At 38.6% G+C, this 8,378-nt stretch overlaps 13 non-coding genes across 13 annotated transcripts; all 13 read left to right on the forward strand.

Annotated features, from left to right (window-relative positions):
* Positions 1-1,094: 1,094 nt before the first annotated feature.
* Positions 1,095-1,168, forward strand: Trnat-agu. The gene has a single exon. It is a non-coding gene; the product is annotated as a tRNA-Thr (tRNA).
* Positions 1,169-1,924: 756 nt separating this feature from the next.
* Positions 1,925-1,998, forward strand: Trnat-agu. Its single transcript has one exon. It is a non-coding gene; the product is annotated as a tRNA-Thr (tRNA).
* A 96-nt stretch (positions 1,999-2,094) lies between these two features.
* Positions 2,095-2,168, forward strand: Trnat-agu. Its single transcript has one exon. It is a non-coding gene; the product is annotated as a tRNA-Thr (tRNA).
* An 823-nt stretch (positions 2,169-2,991) lies between these two features.
* Positions 2,992-3,065, forward strand: Trnat-agu. Its single transcript has one exon. It is a non-coding gene; the product is annotated as a tRNA-Thr (tRNA).
* A 110-nt stretch (positions 3,066-3,175) lies between these two features.
* On the forward strand, positions 3,176-3,249 carry Trnat-agu. Its single transcript has one exon. It is a non-coding gene; the product is annotated as a tRNA-Thr (tRNA).
* Positions 3,250-3,713: 464 nt separating this feature from the next.
* On the forward strand, positions 3,714-3,787 carry Trnat-agu. The gene has a single exon. It is a non-coding gene; the product is annotated as a tRNA-Thr (tRNA).
* A 663-nt stretch (positions 3,788-4,450) lies between these two features.
* Trnat-agu lies at positions 4,451-4,524 on the forward strand. Its single transcript has one exon. It is a non-coding gene; the product is annotated as a tRNA-Thr (tRNA).
* Positions 4,525-5,177: 653 nt separating this feature from the next.
* Positions 5,178-5,251, forward strand: Trnat-agu. The gene has a single exon. It is a non-coding gene; the product is annotated as a tRNA-Thr (tRNA).
* A 115-nt stretch (positions 5,252-5,366) lies between these two features.
* Trnat-agu lies at positions 5,367-5,440 on the forward strand. The gene has a single exon. It is a non-coding gene; the product is annotated as a tRNA-Thr (tRNA).
* Positions 5,441-6,088: 648 nt separating this feature from the next.
* Positions 6,089-6,162, forward strand: Trnat-agu. Its single transcript has one exon. It is a non-coding gene; the product is annotated as a tRNA-Thr (tRNA).
* Positions 6,163-6,456: 294 nt separating this feature from the next.
* Trnat-agu lies at positions 6,457-6,530 on the forward strand. The gene has a single exon. It is a non-coding gene; the product is annotated as a tRNA-Thr (tRNA).
* Positions 6,531-7,196: 666 nt separating this feature from the next.
* Positions 7,197-7,270, forward strand: Trnat-agu. The gene has a single exon. It is a non-coding gene; the product is annotated as a tRNA-Thr (tRNA).
* Positions 7,271-7,380: 110 nt separating this feature from the next.
* On the forward strand, positions 7,381-7,454 carry Trnat-agu. The gene has a single exon. It is a non-coding gene; the product is annotated as a tRNA-Thr (tRNA).
* The last annotated feature ends 924 nt before the right edge of the window (positions 7,455-8,378 follow it).

Genomic DNA, 8,378 nt, shown 5'->3' on the forward strand with positions numbered 1-8,378 from the left:
TAATCTGTTTGTGAAAACAACGGCGCCGTGGCTTAGATGGTTAAAGCGCTTGTCTAGTAAACAGGAGATCGTGAGTTCGAATCTCGCCGAAGCCTTGGATTTGATTTTTTTCTGTTCTAAAGGAGCCTTGATTCTTGAGGTTTTCACAAGAGATTTTCTTCAAAATACTGTCGTTAACTTGAGTAAATCTGTTTGTGAAAACAACGGCGCCTTGATTCTTGAGATTTTTCTCAAAATTATTGTCGTTAACTTGAATAAATCTGTGTGTCAAAACAACGGCGCCTTGGTTTAGTTGGTTAAAGCGCCTGTCTAGTAAACAGGAGATCATGAGTTCGAATCTCGCCGGAGCCTTGGATTTGATTTTTTTCTATTCTGTCCTAACGGAACCTTGATTCTTGAGATTTTGACAAGATTTTTCTCAAATTATTTTCGTTAACTTGAGTAAATCTGTTTGTCAAAGCAACGGCACCGTGGCTTAGTTGGTTAAAGCGCCTGTATAGTAAACAGGAGATCGTGAGTTCGAATCTCGCCGGAGCCTTGAATTTGATTTTTGTCTGTTCTAAAGGAGCCTTGATTCTTGAGATTTTCACAAGATTTTTCTCAAAATATTGTCGTTAACTTGAGAAAATCTGTTTGTGAAAACAACGGCGCCTTGATTCTTGAGATTTTTCTCAAAATTATTGTCGTTACCTTGAATAAATCTGTTTGTCAAAACAACGGCGCCTTGGCTTAGTTGGTTAAAGCGCCTCTCTAGTAAACAGGAGATCCTGAGTTCGAATCTCGCCGGAGCCTTGGATTTGATTTTTTTCTATTCTGTCCTAACGGAACCTTGATTCTTGAGATTTTGACAAGATTTTTCTCAAAATATTGTCGTTAACTTGAGTAAATCTGTTTGTGAAAACAACGGCGCCGTGGCTTAGTTGGTTAAAGCGCCTCTCTAGTAAACAGGAGATCCTGAGTTCGAATCTCGCCGGAGCCTTGGATTTGATTTTTTTCTGTTCTGTCCTAAAGGAGCCTTGATTCTTGAGATTTTCACAAGAGATTTTCCTCAAAATATTGTCGTTAACTTGAGTATATCTGTTTGTGAAAACAACGGCGCCGTGGCTTAGTTGGTTAAAGCGCCTGTCTAGTAAACAGGAGATCGTGAGTTCGAATCTCGCCGGAGCCTAGGATTAGATTTTTTTCTATTCTAATGGAGCCTTATTCTAGAGAATTTCACAAGAGATTTTCTTCAAAATATTGTCGTTAACTTGAGTAAATCTGTTTGTGAAAACAACAGCGCCGTGGCTTAGTTGGTTAAAGCGCCTGTCTAGTAAACAGGAGATCGAATCTCGCCGGGGCCTTGGATTTGATTTTTTTCTGTTCTAAAGGAGCCTTGATTCTTGAGATTTTCACAAGATTTTCCTCAAAATATTGTCGTTAACTAGAGTAAATTTGTTTGTGGAAACAACGGCGCCGTGGCTTAGTTGGTTGAGGTGTCTGTCTAGTAAACAGAAGATCGTGAGTTCGAATCTTGCCGCGGCCTTGAATTTGATTTTTTTCTGTTCTAAAGAAGCCTTGATTCTTGAGATTTTTACAAGAGATTTTCCTCAAAATTATTGTCGTTAACTTGGGTAAATCTGTTTGTCCGTAAACCAACGGCGACGTTTGTCTGTTCAAGCCTTGATTCTTTAGATTTTCACAAGAGATTTTCCTCAAAATATTGTCGTTAACTTGAGTAAATCTGTTTGTGAAAACAACGGCGCCGTGGCTTAGTTGGTTAAAGCGCCTGTATAGTAAACAGGAGATCGTGAGTTCGAATCTCGCCGGAGCCTTGGATTTGATTTTTGTCTGTTCTAAAGGAGCCTTGATTCTTGAGATTTTCACAAGAGATTTTCCTCAAGATATTGTCCTTAACTTGAGTAAATCTGTTTGCGAAAACAACGGCGCCGTGGCTTAGTTGGTTAAAGCGCCTGTCTAGTAAACAGGAGATCGTGAGTTCGAATCTCGCCGGAGCCTTGGGTTTGATTCTTGTCTGTTCTAAAGGAGCCTTGATTCTTGAGATTTTCACAAGAGATTGTTGTTAACTTGAGTTAATCTGTTTGTGAAAACAACGGCGCCGTGGCTTAGGTGGTTAAAGCGCTTGTCTAGTAAACAGGAGATCGTGAGTTCGAATCTCGCCGGAGCCTTGGATTTGATTTTTTTCTGTTCTAAAGGAGCCTTGATTCTTGAGGTTTTCACAAAAGATTGTCGTTAACTTGAGTAAATCTGTTTGTGAAAACAACAGCGCCGTGGCTTAGTTGGTTAAAGCGCCTGTCTAGTAAACAGGAGATCGTGCGTTCGAATCTCGCCGGAGCCATGGATTTGATTTTTTTCTGTTCTAAAGGAGCCTTGATTCTTGAGATTTTCAAAAGAGATTTTCTTCAAAATATTGTCGTTAACTTGAGTAAATCTGTTTGTGAAAACAACGGCGCCGTGGCTTAGTTGGTTAAAGCGCCTGTCTAGTAAACAGAAGATCGTGAGTTCGAATTTCGCCAGAGCCTTGGATTTGATTTTTTTTCTGTTCTAAAGCAGACTTGATTCTTGAGATTTTCACGAAAGATTTTTCTCAAAATATTGTCTTAACTAGAGTAAATCTGTTTGTGAAAACAACGGCGCCATGTCTTAGTTGGTTGAGGCGCCTGTGTAGTAAACAGAAGATCGTGAGTTCGAATCTTGCCGGAGCCTTGGATTTGATTTTTTTCTGTTCTAAAGGAGCCTTGATTCTTGAGATTTTTCTCAAAATTATTGTTGTTAACTTGAATAAATCTGTTTGTCAAAACAACGGCGCCTTGGCTTAGTTGGTTAAAGCGCCTGTCTAGTAAACAGGAGATCATGAGTTCGAATCTCGCCGGAGCCTTGGATTTGATTTTTTTCTATTCTGTCCTAACGGAACCTTGATTCTTGAGATTTTCACAAGATTTTTCTCAAAATATTGTCGTTAACTTGAGTAAATCTGTTTGTGAAAACAACGGCGCCGTGGCTTAGTTGGTTAAAGCGCCTGTCTAGTAAACAGGAGATCGTGAGTTCGAATCTCGCCGGAGCCTTGGATTTGATTTTTGTCTGTTCTAAAGGAGCCTTGATTCTTGAGATTTTCACAAGAGATTTTCCTCAAGATATTGTCCTTAACTTGAGTAAATCTGTTTGTGAAAACAACGGCGCCGTGGCTTAGTTGGTTAAAGCGCCTGTCTAGTAAACAGGAGATCGTGAGTTCGAATCTCGCCGGAGCCTTGGATTTGATTTTTGTCTGTTCTAAAGGAGCCTTGATTCTTGAGATTTTCACAAGAGATTGTCGTTAACTTGAGTTAATCTGTTTGTGAAAACAACGGCGCCGTGGCTTAGATGGTTAAAGCGCTTGTCTAGTAAACAGGAGATCGTGAGTTCGAATCTCGCCGGAGCCTTGGATTTGATTTTTTTCTGTTCTAAAGGAGCCTTGATTCTTGAGGTTTTCACAAGAGATTTTCTTCAAAATACTGTCGTTAACTTGAGTAAATCTGTTTGTGAAAACAACAGCGCCGTGGCTTAGTTGGTTAAAGCGCCTGTCTAGTAAACAGGAGATCGTGAGTTCGAATCTCGCCGGAGCCTTGGATTTGATTTTTTTCTGTTCTAAAGGAGCCTTGATTCTTGAGGTTTTCACAAGAGATTTTCTTCAAAATACTGTCGTTAACTTGAGTAAATCTGTTTGTGAAAACAACGGCGCCGTGGCTTAGTTGGTTAAAGCGCCTGTCTAGTAAACAGGAGATCGTGAGTTCGAATCTCGCCGGAGCCTTGGATTTGATTTTTTTCTGTTTAAAGGAGCCTTGATTCTTGAGATTTTCAAAAGAGATTTTCTTCAAAATATTGTCGTTAACTTGAGTAAATCTGTTTGTGAAAACAGCGGCACCGTGGCTTAGTTGGTTAAAGCGCCTGTCTAGTAAACAGAAGATCGTGAGTTCGAATCTCGTCAGAGCCTTGGATTTGATTTTTTTCTGTTCTAAAGCAGACTTGATTCTTGAGATTTTCACAAGAGATTTTTTTCAAAATATTGTCGGTAACTAGAGTAAATCTGTTTGTGAAACAACGGCGCCATGTCTTAGTTGGTTGAGGCGCCTGTCTAGTAAACAGAAGATCGTGAGTTCGAATCTTGCCGGAGCCTTGGATTTGATTTTTTCTGTTCTAAAGGAGCCTTGATTCTTGAGATTTTTACAAAAGATTTTTCTCAAAATTATTGTCGTTAACTTGAATAAATCTGTTTGTCAAAACAACGGCGCCTTGGCTTAGTTGGTTAAAGCGCCTGTCTAGTAAACAGGAGATCATGAGTTCGAATCTCGCCGGAGCCTTGGATTTGATTTTTTTCTATTCTGTCCTAACGGAACCTTGATTCTTGAGATTTTCACAAGATTTTTCTCAAAATATTGTCGTTAACTTGAGTATATCTATTTGTAAAAACAACGGCGCTGTGGCTTAGTTGGTTAAAGCGCCTGTCTAGTAAACAGGAGATCGTGCGTTCGAATCTCGCCGGAGCCATGGATTTGATTTTTTTCTGTTCTAAAGGAGCCTTGATTCTTGAGATTTTCAAAAGAGATTTTCTTCAAAATATTGTCGTTAACTTGAGTAAATCTGTTTGTGAAAACAACGGCGCCGTGGCTTAGTTGGTTAAAGCGCCTGTCTAGTAAACAGAAGATCGTGAGTTCGAATTTCGCCAGAGCCTTGGATTTGATTTTTTTTCTGTTCTAAAGCAGACTTGATTCTTGAGATTTTCACAAAAGATTTTTCTCAAAATATTGTCTTAACTAGAGTAAATCTGTTTGTGAAAACAACGGCGCCACGTCTTAGTTGGTTGAGGCGCCTGTGTAGTAAACAGAAGATCGTGAGTTCGAATCTTGCCGGAGCCTTGGATTTGATTTTTTTCTGTTCTAAAGGAGCCTTGATTCTTGAGATTTTTCTCAAAATTATTGTTGTTAACTTGAATAAATCTGTTTGTCAAAACAACGGCGCCTTGGCTTAGTTGGTTAAAGCGCCTGTCTAGTAAACAGGAGATCATGAGTTCGAATCTCGCCGGAGCCTTGGATTTGATTTTTTTCTATTCTGTCCTAACGGAACCTTGATTCTTGAGATTTTCACAAGATTTTTCTCAAAATATTGTCGTTAACTTGAGTAAATCTGTTTGTGAAAACAACGGCGCCGTGGCTTAGTTGGTTAAAGCGCCTGTCTAGTAAACAGGAGATCGTGAGTTCGAATCTCGCCGGAGCCTTGGATTTGATTTTTTTCTGTTCTGTCCTAAAGGAGCCTTGATTCTTGAGACTTTCACAAGAGATTTTCCTCAAAATATTATCGTTAACTTGAGTATATCTGTTTGTGAAAACAACGGCGCCGTGGCTTAGTTGGTTAAAGCGCCTGTCTAGTAAACAGGAGATCGTGAGTTCGAATCTCGCCGGAGCCTAAGATTAGATTTTTTTCTATTCTAATGGAGCCTTGATTCTTGAGATTTTCACAAGAGATTTTCCTCAAAATATTGTCGTTAACTTGAGTAAATCTGTTTGAGAAGACAACAGCGCCGTGGCTTAGTTGGTTAAAGCGCCTGTCTAGTGAACAGGAGATTGTGAGTTCGAATCTCGCCAGAGCCTTGAATTTGATTTTTTTTGTTCTTAAGGAGCCTTGATTCTTGAGGTTTTCACAAGAGATTTTCCTCAAAATTATTGTCGTTAACTTGAGTAAATCTGTTTGTCAAAGGAACGGCGCCGTGGCTTAGTTGGTTAAAGCGCCTGTATAGTAAACAGGAGATCGTTAGTTCGAATCTCGCCGGAGCCTTGGATTTGATTTTTGTCTGTTCTAAAGGAGCCTTGATTCTTGAGATTTTCACAAGAGATTTTCCTCAAGATATTGTCCTTAACTTGAGTAAATCTGTTTGTGAAAACAACGGAGCCGTGGCTTAGTTGGTTAAAGCGCCTGTCTAGTAAACAGGAGATCGTGAGTTCGAATCTCGCCGGAGCCTTGGATTTGATTTTTGTCTGTTCTAGAGGAGCCTTGCTTCTTGAGATTTTCACAAGAGATTGTCGTTAACTTGAGTTAATCTGTTTGTGAAAACAACGGCGCCGTGGCTTAGGTGGTTAAAGCGCTTGTCTAGTAAACAGGAGATCGTGAGTTCGAATCTCGCCGGAGCCTTGGATTTGATTTTTTTCTGTTCTAAAGGAGCCTTGATTCTGGAGGTTTTCACAAGAGATTTTCTTCAAAATACTGTCGTTAACTTGAGTAAATCTGTTTGTGAAAACAACAGCGCCGTGGCTTAGTTGGTTAAAGCGCCTGTCTAGTAAACAGGAGATCGTGAGTTCGAATCTCGCCGGAGCCTTGGATTTGATTTTTTTCTGTTCTAAAGGAGCCTTGATTCTTGAGGTTTTCACAAGAGATTTTCTTCAGAATACTGTCGTTAACTTGAGTAAATCTGTTTGTGAAAACAACGGCGCCGTGGCTTAGTTGGTTAAAGCGCCTGTCTAGTAAACAGGAGATCGTGAGTTCGAATCTCGCCGGAGCCTTGGATTTGATTTTTTTCTGTTCTAAAGGAGCCTTGATTCTTGAGATTTTCAAAAGAGATTTTCTTCAAAATATTGTCGTTAACTTGAGTAAATCTGTTTGTGAAAACAGCGGCACCGTGGCTTAGTTGGTTAAAGCGCCTGTCTAGTAAACAGAAGATCGTGAGTTCGAATCTCGTCAGAGCCTTGGATTTGATTTTTTTCTGTTCTAAAGCAGACTTGATTCTTGAGATTTTCACAAGAGATTTTTCTCAAAATATTGTCGGTAACTAGAGTAAATCTGTTTGTGAAAACAACGGCGCCATGTCTTAGTTGGTTGAGGCGCCTGTCTAGTAAACAGAAGATCGTGAGTTCGAATCTTGCCGGAGCCTTGGATTTGATTTTTTTCTGTTCTAAAGGAGCCTTGATTCTTGAGATTTTTACAAAAGATTTTTCTCAAAATTATTGTCGTTAACTTGAATAAATCTGTTTGTCAAAACAACGGCGCCTTGGCTTAGTTGGTTAAAGCGCCTGTCTAGTAAACAGGAGATCATGAGTTCGAATCTCGCCGGAGCCTTGGATTTGATTTTTTTCTATTCTGTCCTAACGGAACCTTGATTCTTGAGATTTTCACAAGATTTTTCTCAAAATATTGTCGTTAACTTGAGTATATCTATTTGTAAAAACAACGGCGCTGTGGCTTAGTTGGTTAAAGCGCCTGTCTAGTAAACAGGAGATCGTGAGTTCGAATCTCGCCGGAGCCTTGGATTTGATTTTTTTCTGTTCTAAAGGAGCCTTGATTCTTGAGATTTTCACAAGAGATTTTCTTCAAAATATTGTCGTTAACTTGAGTAAATCTGTTTGTGAAAACAACGGCGCCGTGGCTTAGTTGGTTAAAGCGCCTGTCTAGTAAACAGGAGATCGTGAGTTCGAATCTCGCCGGAGCCTTTTATTTGATGTTTTTCTGTTTTAAAGGAGCCTTGATTCTTGAGATTTTCAAAAGAGATTTTCTTCAAAATATTATCGTTAACTTGAGTAAATCTGTTTGTAAAAACAACCGCACCGTGGCTCAGTTGGTTAAAGCGCCTGTCTAATAAACAGAAGATCGTGAGTTCGAATCTCGCCAGAGCCATGGATTTGATTTTTTTCTGTTCTAAAGCAGATTTGATTCTTGAGATTTTCACAAGAGATTTTTCTCAAAATATTCTCTCAGTCGATCGTGAGTTCGAATCTCGGCGGAGCATTGGATTTCATTTTTCTTCTGTTCTAAAGGAGCTTTGATTCTTGAGATTTTCACTAGAGATTTTGCTCAAAATATTGTCGTTAATTTAAATTATTAAAACATTAAAACAGGTCAGTCTGCCGCCGAGGTGGCATCATTTTCAAATGTAATCTCCAAAATGTATAAGTTTAAAATTCATTTTTTCAATCATTTGCTAATATTCTGTGAACGCCAATGTAATTTAGAATATTTGTTGTGCTATAATCTAAAAATTAAATTAGTATTATGTTGGACATTAATGAATTAAAATATATTTTTTCGCAAGATTATTAAACTTCATTGAAATATTATATTTTTTTTCCCAATAATTTACTCATACAAATGCATCTAGAAAATTCAGCAATATTTTACACGTGAACAATCCTTTTAAAAAGATCTTTGTAATTATGTTTAACTAAGCATTTTAGTTTAATTTAAATTATTAAAACATTAAAACAGGTCAGTCTGCCGTCGGCCGCCGAGCTGGCAACATCTTCAAATCTAATCTCCAAAATGTATAAGTTTAAAATTCATCTTTTCAATCATTTGCTAATCTTCTGTGAACGCCAATGTAATTTAGAATATTTTATGTAAATTTTATATAATAAACG

Source organism: Ctenocephalides felis, unplaced genomic scaffold (genome assembly GCF_003426905.1).
Source record: "Ctenocephalides felis isolate EL2017-DRISC unplaced genomic scaffold, ASM342690v1 CF-g0.4_SCAFFOLD_03573, whole genome shotgun sequence".
NCBI classification, from domain to species: Eukaryota; Metazoa; Arthropoda; class Insecta; order Siphonaptera; family Pulicidae; genus Ctenocephalides; species Ctenocephalides felis.